The 16,201-nt window shown below is 38.9% G+C and overlaps 2 long non-coding RNA genes across 5 annotated transcripts; both read right to left on the minus strand.

Annotated features, from left to right (window-relative positions):
* Positions 1-2,750: 2,750 nt before the first annotated feature.
* LOC139187978 (uncharacterized) lies at positions 2,751-5,140 on the minus strand. Of its 4 annotated transcripts, none has more exons than XR_011571023.1 (5): positions 4,891-5,125; positions 4,576-4,713; positions 3,899-3,956; positions 2,930-2,994; positions 2,751-2,765 (listed from the first exon to the last, which is right to left on the minus strand). It is a non-coding gene; the product is annotated as an uncharacterized lncRNA (long non-coding RNA). The 4 variants fall into 4 exon arrangements; XR_011571024.1 differs by having other exon boundaries at positions 2,913-2,994; XR_011571022.1 differs by lacking the exon at positions 2,751-2,765 and having other exon boundaries at positions 2,794-2,994; positions 4,891-5,140.
* A 4,258-nt stretch (positions 5,141-9,398) lies between these two features.
* LOC139187979 (uncharacterized) lies at positions 9,399-11,624 on the minus strand. The gene is made up of 4 exons (XR_011571026.1): positions 11,390-11,624; positions 11,075-11,212; positions 10,398-10,455; positions 9,399-9,493 (listed from the first exon to the last, which is right to left on the minus strand). It is a non-coding gene; the product is annotated as an uncharacterized lncRNA (long non-coding RNA).
* Positions 11,625-16,201: the final 4,577 nt, after the last annotated feature.

A 16,201-nucleotide genomic window follows, 5' to 3' on the forward strand; every position in this document is an offset into this window, starting at 1 on the left:
AGATGGCTTACTTTCTTTTTCCGACACAAACTCAATGACAAACACCACATCTTTGAACATTTCTGGGATTTTGAACTTGGCCAGGTTTACTATGATGGTTGTGGCTTGTCCCGGGTCATCAAACTCAACTGCTTTGGGCTTGATTGTCTCATGCACAGCCCCTTGGATGTATTCTTGATATGCTTCAACCACTTCATTTTCTTGAATCTCTTTTCTTGGTGTGCAAGGTTCTTTGAACGTTTCAATACCATCGGGAACTTGTTTTGGTGCACCAAGAATTGGGATATCACTTTGCACCTTTGGAAGAGCTTCCACAATGTCTTTTTCACTCTCTTTGATATTTGGAATCAAAAACCTACAAGGAAAAAAGACATTTGGTGGAATAATGTTAGAATGAAGTGAATTTAGAACTTCCTCACCTGAGTTGGATGACATAGGGATTTGAGGAGCTTGCAGCAAGAATTCTTCTAAACTGCCCAGGTCGTCCTCCTCCTCTTCTGCTTGCAGCAGCAATTCATCCATGTTCGGGCTGTGTTTGGATGGTTCTGGGACAGCTTCATCCTTCATGTCACCTTCCAAAGTGATAGCATCGTGGATTTCAAAATCTTCCTTCGAATTTTCAACAGTTGAGCTGGAGAGTTCACTTTGCTCTTGAATTTGTACCATGAATTCCATAATCTCTCCCATTTGACTCATCAATTTATCCAACTTCTTGTCTTGATTTTGTTGGTCCTGCGTCAAAGAGGTTAGTACTTGAAGAATTTGATCACTATCCATGGACATACTTGAATTTGATTGGAATTGTTGTGGGGTATGCGGTGGTGGCTGCATAGGCGTTAAATAAAACTCCTCAGATTGCTGCCAATATCCATCTTGTTGAGCCTTCTTGGCTTGATTTTGTGAGCCCTGCACCAAAGAATTTAATTCATCAAAAATTTGATTGTAATCTATTGACGAATCTGAGTTTGATTGGGCATATTGCATAGGTTTTGAATAGAACTCCTCCTCTTGCTGCCAATATCCATCTTGTTGGAATTGTTGAGGTTCCCCCCACATATAATTTGAATGATCTCTCCAAGCCGAATTGTAAGCGTTGGAAAACATGTTGTTGCTTGGTTGATCATAGCCTTGATAACCCCAAGCATCTTCATTGGCAGAAAATTGAGGACTTTGATATCCTTGCCCATAGGGCACATCAAGTGTAGGGACACTTGGCATTGTGGTCCGTTCGGCATTATGAGTCAATTGAGCAGTGAGCTGTGCCAATTGAGCTTGAATGGTTGCAAGTGCCATGTCTTGCTCCATTTGTACCTAAAATCAAAGAAAGAAAAATAAATCAAATATCAAAAGTAAAATACACAAACACCAATATAAACATAAACAAAAACAAAAATAAAGGGATTAGCAAAGTTGCTAATCCCCGGCAACGGCGCCAAAATTTGATGTGAGAATTACTTGACACACAAATTAAACCCTCTTTTTGACAATTGTAGTATAGATGTAAGTAGGGTATCGTTCTAGGCCGGGGATTAGGAGGGATTGCTAATCTATCCTAAATTAATTTAAAAATATTAAACAAGATTCAAGGACACAAAACTAGGCTAAAAACTCTAATAACTCGAAACACACTTAGAATGACTCAAAATAATGAAAACAATCAAATTTTGCACTAGGAACTGAAATGGACGGAAATTGAATTAAAAGACTAACAACAATGAAAACTAACTAAATAATATAATTTACTAATGGGGGTAGTTTGGTTTTGACGAGAAGTAAATTAAACTTAAATAAATTACAGAATTAACAAAAGCATGAAATTAAGGTGAAATGATAAGTGACGGATTAGCTAGAGGGTTCTTCTCCACACATGACACATATGCAACCTAAATTGATTTTCAGTTGTTCTTTCAATAAATTGTAAATCTTAACGCCCCAAATTAACCGTGAATCGCACTAATTAACCCTCAGTTTTTCCACAATGTTATTGGGTTGGATGATTGCATACGACAACCCAAAACATTCCCTACAAGTTCCCTACATGAATTGCATAATAGAGATACAAGCAAGAATCATTAAGTTCTATGATTTGCATGAAACTTATGCCAAGAATTTACTTAACGTGATTGTGACTAGCAACCTTCACTACTTGTGAATATAAGTTCATAACGATTAGGTGAAATTCACTTATATTCTAGCATCAAATTCATGCATGTAAATTAAGTATGCATCCTTAATCGACATACAAAAATAAGTTATCAATCAAGCAGTTAAGCAAATTAAATCACAACTCAGAAATCACAACTGAAGGTAATCAATTCATATTACAAATATATTCATGGTTTTGAATTAACCTCTAGCCAAAATAAATTTAGTTACACATTATTAAAACAGAAATAAAATAGAAGTTTGGAAAGATTTAACCAAGAGAGAAGATTGAAGCCTTCTGTTTTCTGTGCAGCTTGCAGCTCTGATGTTTCTGTTTTTCTGTCGCTGGCACTGCAGCTTTGCTGCTTCTCCCTATCCACCCTCTGGTCTCACGCTGCCCAAAGGCAGCCTATTCCTTCCTTCTTTCCACTTCCGCGTTCTTTTCTTTCTGCTGTCAGTACGTGCTGACCTCTCATTTTCTTGGCTGTCCCGTACTCACCCCACCATACTGCTCTCCCCGTGTCTTCCACTTCTCCCCTCTGACCTCGCTGCCAAAGGGCAGCGTTCTTCCATTTTTTTCTGTCTGCCTCATCCTTCTTCTTTTATTATTTTTCTTCTTGCTGCTTGATGCGAAATATATAAGCACACAAATTATGACACACCCCGTCCCGAAGGAGGGCGTGCTGGCCGTCACGTGAGAGTGACGTAACCATTTACACAGTTCGGAAGCTTTAAAAAAAAAAATTCCAATTACTAAGATAACACACCCGAGGGTGAGTCCTACTTTTGTGAATTCTGTCAGAACACTGTTGGATTCCTCGTGGCCACCAAAGCTCTGCTAACTTGAACCTGGAGGGGCGCAAAACAAAATTGAGTGGGTCAGTAAAACAAAGTTTTTCGAAGACTTTTCATTTAAAACATTTATAACCCCTCACCGTAAAACCTGTATACTTTCCCAGAAAATAGCATATATATAACATATATATAAGCAAAAAGCTCAAATCTCAAACCTTTAACACTTTTCAGAAATATATATATATATATATATATATATATATATATATATAACCATATGAAATCTCAAAGCTTGAATCCCAAATCTTTAACATTTTTCAAGAAAAACATGCCATGCCATAAATCAAAATATAAATCAGGTGAAATAAGGAATCAATCGGAGACCCTGCAGTTGGTCCTATACGATTAATTCAATAGCTCAATATCTCACTAAGCCGGAGTCACCACAGTGACCTATACGGCCCTACTCTGCACATCACTCGGAACTACGTAAGGTAGTCTATACGATGAAAGGTGTAAAATACGCTCTAGTGCTTCTCTCATCATATCATCAGCGCGCATATCTAAGGTCACCCACCAGTCGGAACCCCTCTAATGGTCTGTACGACTGGCATGTCGGAACCCTCACATGGTCTGTACGACATCCACCTACTTGGATCCAAGGCGAGCGTGCGGTGTGGTGAATAATATAAGCACTAACACCTAGGGTGCAGATTATGAGCTCAAACATCTCAACAACAACAATTCAATGAATAAACGAACTCACCTGACTTACCTGTGCCTCCACAGCACCATGCAACATGTATGCATCATATATCAATCATATAACTCATATGAAATTCACATTTTCCAAATAATTCTATGCATGGCATTTTCAAAACATAATTTCGCATAAAAGCATTTTTTCTGGGAAAAACAATAGTATATAGGTAATACGAAAACAAAACTGCCCACTCACCTGGAGTTCGCCCACAACTCCCTAGCACCGTACATCAAGGCGTCATGACGATTAGCGCCTAGAACAACAATCAAATCCAACCTCAGAAATTCTGCCGATAGAATACATAACTTATATAAGACACGTCACTACGTAGTTCGATCCGGATGATCTGCAATTCAGATTTCAAATCCGTAACTTCCAGAGGTCCACAATATACCTCTAGGACAACATCCTAAAATTTCATTACCATCCAACGGTCGGATCTTCGTCAATTTCCAAAACTAAGTGACGGTTAACATTCTATTTTATGAACTTACAACTTCAATTCCAGAAGATCCGTAAATCGGATTCCCAATCCGTAAGTTCCTATAATCCTCAAATATTACGTATTACAACGTATCAAAGTTTGGTGACGATCTAACGGTCGGATCGTCAATTCACATTTTCACCTAACCACGAATCGTAACCAACCTAGGTTCAATTATTCAATTTACGTCCATCAATTAACAAAACTGAACCTAGAACCTTAATCACATGCTAATAATGACATTGGCGGGCCATTGGCCACGCGCCGCCGCGCGGGCCGCCGCGGGTGGCGGTTGGCCGCCCCCGGCTCGCCGGAAAATTCAACTATTTCCAAAAATTACCAAAATTTTCAGATTTGAAGATCTCAATGAGTAGAACAACTTTCATACCTGAGGCCAAGGCCAATTTGGCCTGGAAGTGCTTCAATTTCACCAAAACCGTGAAGAACCCTAGAATTTGGGTGTTTCCAATTCGACCTTCAAACTTGTTCCAACGCCTCAATTACCTCTTGGGCTTTGTTCTAGGTCCTAAAGGAATGCTAAAGGTGTTAGTAATTGAAAGAAAACATTTCAAAATTTGGAGAATTTAAACAAAAAGGGTCGCGGCACCCGTAGGGGTGTTCTTCGCGAAATCACAACGAAATTCAATGATTCTTGGGGTGAAACGTAAAGAGGGAAGGCCTAGATGATGATTAGGAGTGGTACCTTGACTCAATTCGTCGGAAATTTGGACGAAATCCATCGAATTTGGGCGTGGGCACCGCCGGGTCGAAACGACCCACGGGTTCTCCCCAACCCATTTCCTCTTTTCCTCCGCTTCTCACCCTCTCTCCCTTCCTCCTTTCCCTGTTCCGATTGGTCAGTTTCTTCCCCTCTCTGCCTCTGATTCGCTCTCTCTCCTTCTTCTCCGATTGGGCAGTTTTTGCCCAATCTCTCTTCCTCTTTTCTGTTTTCTGGTTCTTCCCACGCACACACCCACACAAAACTTTCATTTTTCTCATCCCAGCCATCCATTTCAAAATCCTTTAATCTGGGCCATCCAAATTTTAATAAAAGAATTTCTATATTTTACTAAAATTATAATTCCTTAAAATTCCAAATTTCAAACGTTAATAACTTCTTCGATATAACTCCAAATCACGAACCGTCTGCGCCCACACGTCCGTAACGACGAGTACTACGAGGATATGTCAAGAAAACAAATCTTAGATGGCACGACACAACGATTAACCTCGAATGATGTGCGTGTCTTGAATGGCATTTTTGTAAAATCCTTTATTAAAACTTTAAAAATTCTTAAAATTAGGGACGGGCTGTCACAATCTACCCACCTTACAGAAATTTCGTCCTCGAAATTTACACAATCTTTACAATCCGTCAATATCCATGAAACAGCCCGAAACACATCTCTCTCATTCGATTCTTTGATTTCTAAGTAGCTTCTTCCACTGAAAGATTCCTCCATAAACTTTCACCAAACTCATAGTCTTATTTCTCAGTACATCATCTTTCTAATACAAGATAGGCATTGGCTCCTCATCATACGTCAAATCCATATTGACTTCCAAAGGTTGAGAAGGTATCACTCGTGAAGGATATGAGGTTTAATGTCGAAGTATCGAAACATAAAACATATCATGCCCTTTCATCGGCTCTGGAGGCAACTCAGCCCGTACGTAACTTCACTGACTCGTTCAATGATCACAGATGGTCTGACGTATCTAGGACTTACTTGTTTTTCTTTTTTAAAACGAATCATACTTTTCCAAGGTGATAATTTCAAAATCATTCGATCACCTACATATACATCCGGTCAGTGGCATGTTTGTCTGCTAAGCTCTTCAGCCGATCCTGGTCCACTTCCAGGTTAGACTTAATTACTTGAATATTCCGAATAGTCTCATCCACTAACTCAGGGCCTTGAATACTATCCGTCCCCAATTCTAACAATTTCGAAACACAAGACATAGCTTTACACGGCCTTATGGCGTTACTCTAGGGAACAAACTGAAGGGACCAACATACCCAAGAAGTTTAACAGATCCCAAATCTCTTTTTCCATAAAACAAACAAATAAATGTTGCGCTTGTCTGGAAAGGTTGGTGTTCTCATACTGAAGTAACATACGTTGACGTCACCAGCCGATCAATTATTATTCAAATTCCAACCTAACTATTTTGTATACGAGGAAGCTTGTCCATGAAATCCATAGTAATATTCTCCCATTTCCACCGTGGAATGGGAAATGACTACATTATTCCAAAAGACTTATTTCTTTCTGCTTTAACCTGATGACTGATGATACGCCTACTAACATACTTCGCCATTCCTCTTTTCATACCCATCAATAGTACATGAACGAATGGTATGATAAATCTTAGTACTTTTGGGATGCATTGTAGAAGTGGAATAATGTACATCGTCAAAATTGCTTTCTTTAATTCCACACCATTAGGCATAAACACTTTGTTCTTTTGCATAGGCTTGCCATCTGATTCTCTAACTCTAAGGTCCTTCTTTTTCCCGTTATTCCTTGCTTTAAATAAATTCTTGAATTTCTTCGTCAAACGCTCGAGTATCGAGTACGATCTACCAAATGGGTCCAACTTAGAAATTAGCAAGTAAGGCTTCTTCTCGATTTTTGATACTCAACTTTACTCCAGTAGATTTCAAATCCACAAGAAGATGAACATAGCAAGCGTACCAAGCATTAATTCTCACTGGGGTCTTCCTACTAAATGCATCAGCCACAACATTAGCTTGACCACCCTCGTCACACAATCATAATCACTAAGCAACTCATTCCACCTTTGTTGCCTAAGATTAAGATACCTCTGAATAAACAGATATTTGGTACTCTTTTGATTTGTAACAATCATGCACTTTTCTTCCCATAAAGACAATGTCTCCAAATTCTCAAAGCAAAGATGATAGCTGCAAATTCCAAATTATAATTAGGGTAATTCATCTTATGAGATCCCAATGGCCATGAAGCATAGGCAATCATCCTACCATGTTGCATCAACACGCATCCAAGTACATTCAAAGAAGTATTATTATAGACCACATAATTACCACTATCGTCTGGGAGTGCGAAAACAGATGCATGAGTGAGGGAATACTTTACTTGCTGAAGCTCTACTCACAATTTTTTTTTTTATCCCACTCAAACTTAACCTCTTTTCTCATCAATCTCGCCAAGGGCGAAGCAATAATTAAAATCTTGGACGAACTATCGATAATATCCTGCTAATCCGAGAAAACTCTGAACCTCAGTCACAGTTCGCAATTGTTCCAAATTCTCAATCGTTGCTACTCTTTTAAGAATCCATTTGAATACCTTAAGTAGATATAATTAATTTATCCAACATTAGCATTTGCTAAACTTAGCATACATCAACGTTCCCTCAATCTTTGCAACACCAACTTTAAATATCTAGCATGCACTGCTCTAATCTTATCAATCTCGTCAATGGCAAACAATAACAACCCGGCCCAGATATCACTGGAATACTTCCTTCAGCAAACTCATAAAAGTAGCAGGTGCATTCGTCACTCCGTATGGCCTCCCAACTTGAAATGACCATAACGAGTCCTGGATTCAGTCTTATGAACATCCCCACTGTTAATCTTCAACTAATATCATTCAGACCTCAAGTCAATCTCAGAAAGTACCCAGGCGCCTCAGAGCTGATCAAATAATCATCAATACACAACAATGGATAACAGCTCTCAATCGTTACCCGATTCAATTACATAATATCAATGCCTAGCCTTAATGTCCATTTTCTTCCTCACAAATAACCCGGAGCTTTTCCAATGTGATATAATAAGTTGAATGGAACTTTTAACTCAACCTGAACCAATCTCTAACATAGGATTTGTACCTAAAAACAATTCAATAATAAAACCCACATCTCTGCCTGGCGGCAATCTAGGTAAGGCATCTGGGAATACACCAAGAAAATGTCTAACCATCTTTACATCTTCCATACTATTAGGATCAACATCATTTAGCACCATATGAACTCAATATCTTGGCAGCCTTTTGATAACAATCTTCTTTGCTCTCTCAACAGGAATAATGGCATAACTCACTCCACTTTACTTACCCCCAAAAGTAACCTCTGGTCATCCAGGTCAACAAAAATTAACTGATTCCCCATAGCAATCTAGCTTGACACAATTATACATTTCCTCTACCAGAGTCATCTTGTCTCAGAAATCTGGGATCACTAGTAAATCTATCACTTCGCCTCTGACCAGTGGCAGTAAAACTTAAGCTGGGAAAATTAGCTCTAATTTCACTTCCTTTGAAGCTCTGAGTCCTCCGAGGTCTTTGATATGACGAATCTTTAACTTTATCGTCTTATTCTGATTCTCATTCCTTTCTTATTCCTCTTTACTCTCGCTGATCATATTCTCAAAGTCTTCAAAGCCCAACAGCATCCCGTAAACTCTTGGTAAAAAGTACAATGGATAGTGATCGCCAAAGAACGCAACTTCTTCTTATCATCCAGCCAAAAACGACATAACACCTCGACCGAATTAACAACATCATCAGAATGGAAATAAGGCAAGTCTGTAAGCTTTCTATAATATTCATCCGTCGTCATTTTCCTCGTCTCACATTTGCAATTTCTTGTTTACTACCATCACAATATGCCGGGGGAATGAACTTTTCTTAAACAATTCTTTAAACAACTTCCAAACAGTTGTCCTTCCGATATTGTCGGATAACATTCCTATCTCCATCAAAATGCAGATTCATCACTCAAAAACTAGGTAATCATCTCGACCTACCTATCGGGAGGAAAATTCCCTTAACCTTGCATAATCTGAAACGCCTTTTCCCAATTGATTAAGCCATCAATCTGCTCCCTTAGGTCCTTCATATCCCTAAGGGATTCAAATTTAACTTATAACCAGTCTCAAAAGGTCCCTTTAGATAATAGACTGAATCACAATGGCAATAGTTTCCCCCCAAACTACTATATCAGGGAAATTAGGCTCATCCGAACTACGTGGCTCGCTACGAGGCGGTATAGTTCTGACAGAAGACACTAGGAAATTATCAAGATGTCCAGAATTGCAACCTAGGCTCTGATACCAACTGACACACCCCGTCCCGAAGGAGGGCGTGCTGGCCGTCACGTGAGAGTGACGTAACCATTTACACAGTTCGGAAGCTTTAAAAAAAAAATTCCAATTACTAAGATAACACACCCGAGGGTGAGTCCTACTTTTGTGAATTCTGTCAGAACACTGTTGGATTCCTCGTGGCCACCAAAGCTCTGCTAACTTGAACCTGGAGGGGCGCAAAACAAAATTGAGTGGGTCAGTAAAACAAAGTTTTTCGAAGACTTTTCATTTAAAACATTTATAACCCCTCACCGTAAAACCTGTATACTTTCCCAGAAAATAGCATATATATAACATATATATAAGCAAAAAGCTCAAATCTCAAACCTTTAACACTTTTCAGAAATATATATATATATATATATATATATATATATATATATAACCATATGAAATCTCAAAGCTTGAATCCCAAATCTTTAACATTTTTCAAGAAAAACATGCCATGCCATAAATCAAAATATAAATCAGGTGAAATAAGGAATCAATCGGAGACCCTGCAGTTGGTCCTATACGATTAATTCAATAGCTCAATATCTCACTAAGCCGGAGTCACCACAGTGACCTATACGGCCCTACTCTGCACATCACTCGGAACTACGTAAGGTAGTCTATACGATGAAAGGTGTAAAATACGCTCTAGTGCTTCTCTCATCATATCATCAGCGCGCATATCTAAGGTCACCCACCAGTCGGAACCCCTCTAATGGTCTGTACGACTGGCATGTCGGAACCCTCACATGGTCTGTACGACATCCACCTACTTGGATCCAAGGCGAGCGTGCGGTGTGGTGAATAATATAAGCACTAACACCTAGGGTGCAGATTATGAGCTCAAACATCTCAACAACAACAATTCAATGAATAAACGAACTCACCTGACTTACCTGTGCCTCCACAGCACCATGCAACATGTATGCATCATATATCAATCATATAACTCATATGAAATTCACATTTTCCAAATAATTCTATGCATGGCATTTTCAAAACATAATTTCGCATAAAAGCATTTTTTCTGGGAAAAACAATAGTATATAGGTAATACGAAAACAAAACTGCCCACTCACCTGGAGTTCGCCCACAACTCCCTAGCACCGTACATCAAGGCGTCATGACGATTAGCGCCTAGAACAACAATCAAATCCAACCTCAGAAATTCTGCCGATAGAATACATAACTTATATAAGACACGTCACTACGTAGTTCGATCCGGATGATCTGCAATTCAGATTTCAAATCCGTAACTTCCAGAGGTCCACAATATACCTCTAGGACAACATCCTAAAATTTCATTACCATCCAACGGTCGGATCTTCGTCAATTTCCAAAACTAAGTGACGGTTAACATTCTATTTTATGAACTTACAACTTCAATTCCAGAAGATCCGTAAATCGGATTCCCAATCCGTAAGTTCCTATAATCCTCAAATATTACGTATTACAACGTATCAAAGTTTGGTGACGATCTAACGGTCGGATCGTCAATTCACATTTTCACCTAACCACGAATCGTAACCAACCTAGGTTCAATTATTCAATTTACGTCCATCAATTAACAAAACTGAACCTAGAACCTTAATCACATGCTAATAATGACATTGGCGGGCCATTGGCCACGCGCCGCCGCGCGGGCCGCCGCGGGTGGCGGTTGGCCGCCCCCGGCTCGCCGGAAAATTCAACTATTTCCAAAAATTACCAAAATTTTCAGATTTGAAGATCTCAATGAGTAGAACAACTTTCATACCTGAGGCCAAGGCCAATTTGGCCTGGAAGTGCTTCAATTTCACCAAAACCGTGAAGAACCCTAGAATTTGGGTGTTTCCAATTCGACCTTCAAACTTGTTCCAACGCCTCAATTACCTCTTGGGCTTTGTTCTAGGTCCTAAAGGAATGCTAAAGGTGTTAGTAATTGAAAGAAAACATTTCAAAATTTGGAGAATTTAAACAAAAAGGGTCGCGGCACCCGTAGGGGTGTTCTTCGCGAAATCACAACGAAATTCAATGATTCTTGGGGTGAAACGTAAAGAGGGAAGGCCTAGATGATGATTAGGAGTGGTACCTTGACTCAATTCGTCGGAAATTTGGACGAAATCCATCGAATTTGGGCGTGGGCACCGCCGGGTCGAAACGACCCACGGGTTCTCCCCAACCCATTTCCTCTTTTCCTCCGCTTCTCACCCTCTCTCCCTTCCTCCTTTCCCTGTTCCGATTGGTCAGTTTCTTCCCCTCTCTGCCTCTGATTCGCTCTCTCTCCTTCTTCTCCGATTGGGCAGTTTTTGCCCAATCTCTCTTCCTCTTTTCTGTTTTCTGGTTCTTCCCACGCACACACCCACACAAAACTTTCATTTTTCTCATCCCAGCCATCCATTTCAAAATCCTTTAATCTGGGCCATCCAAATTTTAATAAAAGAATTTCTATATTTTACTAAAATTATAATTCCTTAAAATTCCAAATTTCAAACGTTAATAACTTCTTCGATATAACTCCAAATCACGAACCGTCTGCGCCCACACGTCCGTAACGACGAGTACTACGAGGATATGTCAAGAAAACAAATCTTAGATGGCACGACACAACGATTAACCTCGAATGATGTGCGTGTCTTGAATGGCATTTTTGTAAAATCCTTTATTAAAACTTTAAAAATTCTTAAAATTAGGGACGGGCTGTCACAAATTAAACCCTCTTTTTGTCAAATTGTAGCAAAGATGTAAGTAGGGATCGTTCTAGACCGGGGATTAGGAGGGATTGCTAAACGCTTGGAAACTGACTTAAACACTCAAAAACAAAGTTACAAACACTAAACTAGACTCAAAGAATGCAAAACTAAAAGTTAAAACACTTAAACAAACCTAAAAACCAAAACAGCAACTAGAAGGCTCAAAACTGCCTAAAAACCACTTTCTGGGCAGTTTTGAGCACCTACACTAATTTGGACGAAATTTGATGAAAACTTGAATCAAAATACTTAGAAACACAAATCAAAACACTTTCTAACTAATCTAAGACTTCAAATTAAAGGGGGATTTTGTTTTGACGAAAATTAAACTAAAGAAAACAGATTGGAAATAGGGCAGATTGTAAAAACGATTTTGGTGAAATAGATGGTTAAAAGGCTAGTTAGGAGGTTCTTCTCCACACATGTCACACTTGCAAACAAAACGATTTTCAGTTGTTCTTCCGATAAACTATGAATACTCAACGCCCCAAGTTAACCGTGAATTGCACTAATTAACCCTCAGTTTTTCCACAAGTTATTAAGTTGGATGATTGCATACGACAACCCAAAACATTCCCTACAAGTTCCCTACATGAATTGCATAATAGAGATACAAGCAAGAATCATTACGTCCTATGAAAAACATAAGCATTGACGAAGCATTTGTTACTATGAATTGCATGAAACTTATGCTAAGAATTCATTCAACGCGATCGTTTTCAAGCGATCTTCACTACTTGTGATTATAAGATTGTAACTATTAGGTGAAACTCCCTCATAATCTAGCATCATATTCATGCATGAAAACTAAGCGTGCACTCTCAATCAACATACACAAATAAGTTATCAATCAAATAGATGAACGAATTGAATCCATAACTTATGAAATAACAACTGAATGTAATCGAATCAAATTGCAAGCATGTACATGGTTTCGAATCACCCCCCAACTAAGGGGGTTTAGTTCCTCATACTCACAACACAAAGTTTATTGAATTGAAACATCGAAGACATAAGAAAGATTACACCTAAAATGCCAAAGAAGTCCACTTTGAAATCTGCACAGAAAGCTCCTCTTTCTTCTTCTCCTTGCTGCGGCAGTGAGGGTTTAGGGGATTTTTGGGTAGTTTTGGATGATTTTGGACGAGGGAGAATGGTGGAAAAATGTCTAGGATGGGTGTAGGGCACGGCTAGGAAGGCTTGGGGTCAGAAAATATGGAGTTGGGTGAAGGTTGGGCTCGGCAAAGGTGAGGGACAGGTTCTGGCGTGAATGGAGTTTTCTGGATGTGTTTTTGGGTTTTGAAAGGTAGATAGGATAGTATGGTGGTGCGGCAAGGTGTGGGAATGGTTTATGGAGGTGGAGAATGGTGTATGGATGTGTGGAATGGTGCTGGAATGGATGGAAGCTGCGGCAAAAGGTGGGAAAGGTTGCTGCAATGGGTGGTGGCGATTTCTGATTTTTAGAATGGGAGGTGAATGGTGCGGCTAAGGGGTAAAACATATATATATAGGTACCTAAACCCTAAGAAATCAGATTGGGCTAGGGTTAGGTGCGGCTACCTTAATGGACTAGGCTTAGGGTTTATAATCAGATTTTTGCATGTGAACAAGGCCTAGGTGCGGCATAGGTCCAAGAAGTGAAGATGGGTCATCCAAAAGCCCAAAGCCAAGAATAGAAACTCACGAAAATGGAAACCTCCAAGAATAGAAACTTCCAACTTTAGAAACTTTAGTTGCCAATTCCGATTTAGGAAAGATCAACCCAAAATGGAAACTTTTAGGCTTAGCTTTCCTACTTCGAGTAGGAAACCTCGAATTTTCAACTCTTCAATTCCATCCCAACCTTGTGTTCCAAGCATGTCCTTTTCAATCCAAGCTCACATTTTGCTCCAAAAGCTCCAACTTGCATCATTTCATGTAATATGTCCCTTAAACCTGAAAACACATGAAAGTAGCTTAAAAGACTACTTTAACGAAGAAAACATAACGAAAATGCGTAAGAACTAGCTAACTAAGGCGCATAAATATGCTCCTATCAAATTCCCCCACACTTAGCTTTTGCTAGTCCTCGAGCAAAACAAACAAAAGAAAGAAAACAAAACAAAACAAACTAACCAAAACAAAACCTAAACCTTCCAACGTTTGCCTCAGGGATTTCCAATGCACATGACATGTTAAAGGTTGTTATCCCCACAGATTTGAGTCATCTTTACACAAGCATATACTTAATTAAAGCCACTACTCACTAGTTCACAAGTAATCAATTAAAACAATGCTTTGAATGTAGTAACATGCCTTAGAGAGTTCCCTCAATTCCTTACAAGATATACACTCTATTTTCACTCAGATTTTCTAACTCCACACCCTACACTAGTCATATGTGAGAAGATTGATGTAAATATGGAAACGAATGCTCACATATATGTATCACAAAGAACGCAATTTCTAGAGTTAAGAAGCATGTTTAGATATGATCTCATGAATGGAATGCTACTACTTAGATGCGAGAACCAGTGACACCATATGCTCATACCAAATTCAAACTCCACCAATTGAAACACCTAACACTCAAGATAGAAGTTAAGGGTTGTAATGGGGCTTGGGGTGTTGGTTAACAAGAAAGGATAGGGAAAACAAACGTTCTTCAAGCAATAGTAAGCACAGCAATGAAATTGAGACTTAGAATTCACTTAGATTGCAGAAATTAACTTTAATACACAAGGGGGGGACTTAAACAACTCCTTAGGGTCAAATTCATTGTTTTGGACCCTTACTTCAACAAACAATACTTTGGAACTCTTTTTTTTTTTTTTTTCTTCAATTTTTCTTTTCTTTGCCGTGCCTATGGCACACAATTCCTCATGAAAAACACTTCCCCCACACTTATTTTCTGCTAACATAGATCAAAAGGAATTCAATTCGAATCATGCTTTACTATGCTTTAAGAACAAGGGTATGGATAGTCCTAATCTAGGCTAGGTGAGGGTAATGTGGGTTAACAAAGAAAAGGCTAAACAAGGCTCAACGGGGTTAAACTTAAACATATAATGGAGTAGTGCACACGGCTTTTTGGCTAAGGTGGTGGTCACTACACAACTTCATCTTGAATATGTGTTATGCAATTCAATGACATGCTTTGAATGAAATGGGCATGAGTTCTAGCATTTGGAACTAAATGATGAAACGCCTTCTAAGTAGCAACCAAGCAAAGAATAATGAGATCATGCAACGACTTTAGAAAACAAAGAATGCACAGATTTTAACTCTCCAAATAAACGTTTAGGCTCAAGTCTCACAAGGTTGTAGCGTTAGTTTGAGTTCCTTCCTTCAAGCATGTTACAAAAACTGATTTTTTCTTTTATGATTGCATGTGAATTCATAAGTTATAACCACAACTAAGCATACACAAAGACTAAATCAAACTTTCATCCATGTTAATCACTCTCTTTAACAGCCATGTAATTACAAACCGAATCCTCATCATTGTGTTGGAAGGTACCCTAAGACACAAACAAACACACAAAAACAACTTTTTTTGGGTTTTTAAAACAAATTTTTCAAATTTTTATGTAATTTTCGGATTTTTACTTCAAAACACACTAAAACACATCAAAACTGCTCAAAAACACTTAAAAACAGCAAGGAACAAGTCTTCAAGTTTAGGGTGATAAAATCCCACGAATTTGCATCTAAAACACTTAGTTACCCTCCCACACTTAAATCAAACATTGTCCTCAATGTTTCAAGCATAAAATCACACTAAACAAAAAGAAACACACAAACAGCAACTAAAACAACTAAATAGGCAGATTCGAAATAAATAACAAAGGGAAGAGTTTAGGAACGCAAATCTGGAATTGGAGTGATTCCTTGGTCTTCCTTTGTTGAATTGCATGGGTTGCCTCCCAAGTAGCGCTTTCTTTTACGTCTTGCAGCCGGACGTAAAGCCCATTCACTCGCCATTTGTGCCCACGGCACCCAAAGAAATATCCTCCACGGTTTGTTCAACAAAGTTCTCAAAATATGGCTTCAAACGGTGTCCGTTCACTTGGAATTCATGACCTGTTTTGAGACTTTGAATCTGGATGGCACCATAAGAAGATATGTTAGTAATAACAAACGGTCCAATCCACTTAGAACGTAACTTACCG

This window comes from Malus domestica, chromosome 09, assembly GCF_042453785.1.
Source record: "Malus domestica chromosome 09, GDT2T_hap1".
NCBI lineage: Eukaryota > Viridiplantae > Streptophyta > Magnoliopsida > Rosales > Rosaceae > Malus > Malus domestica.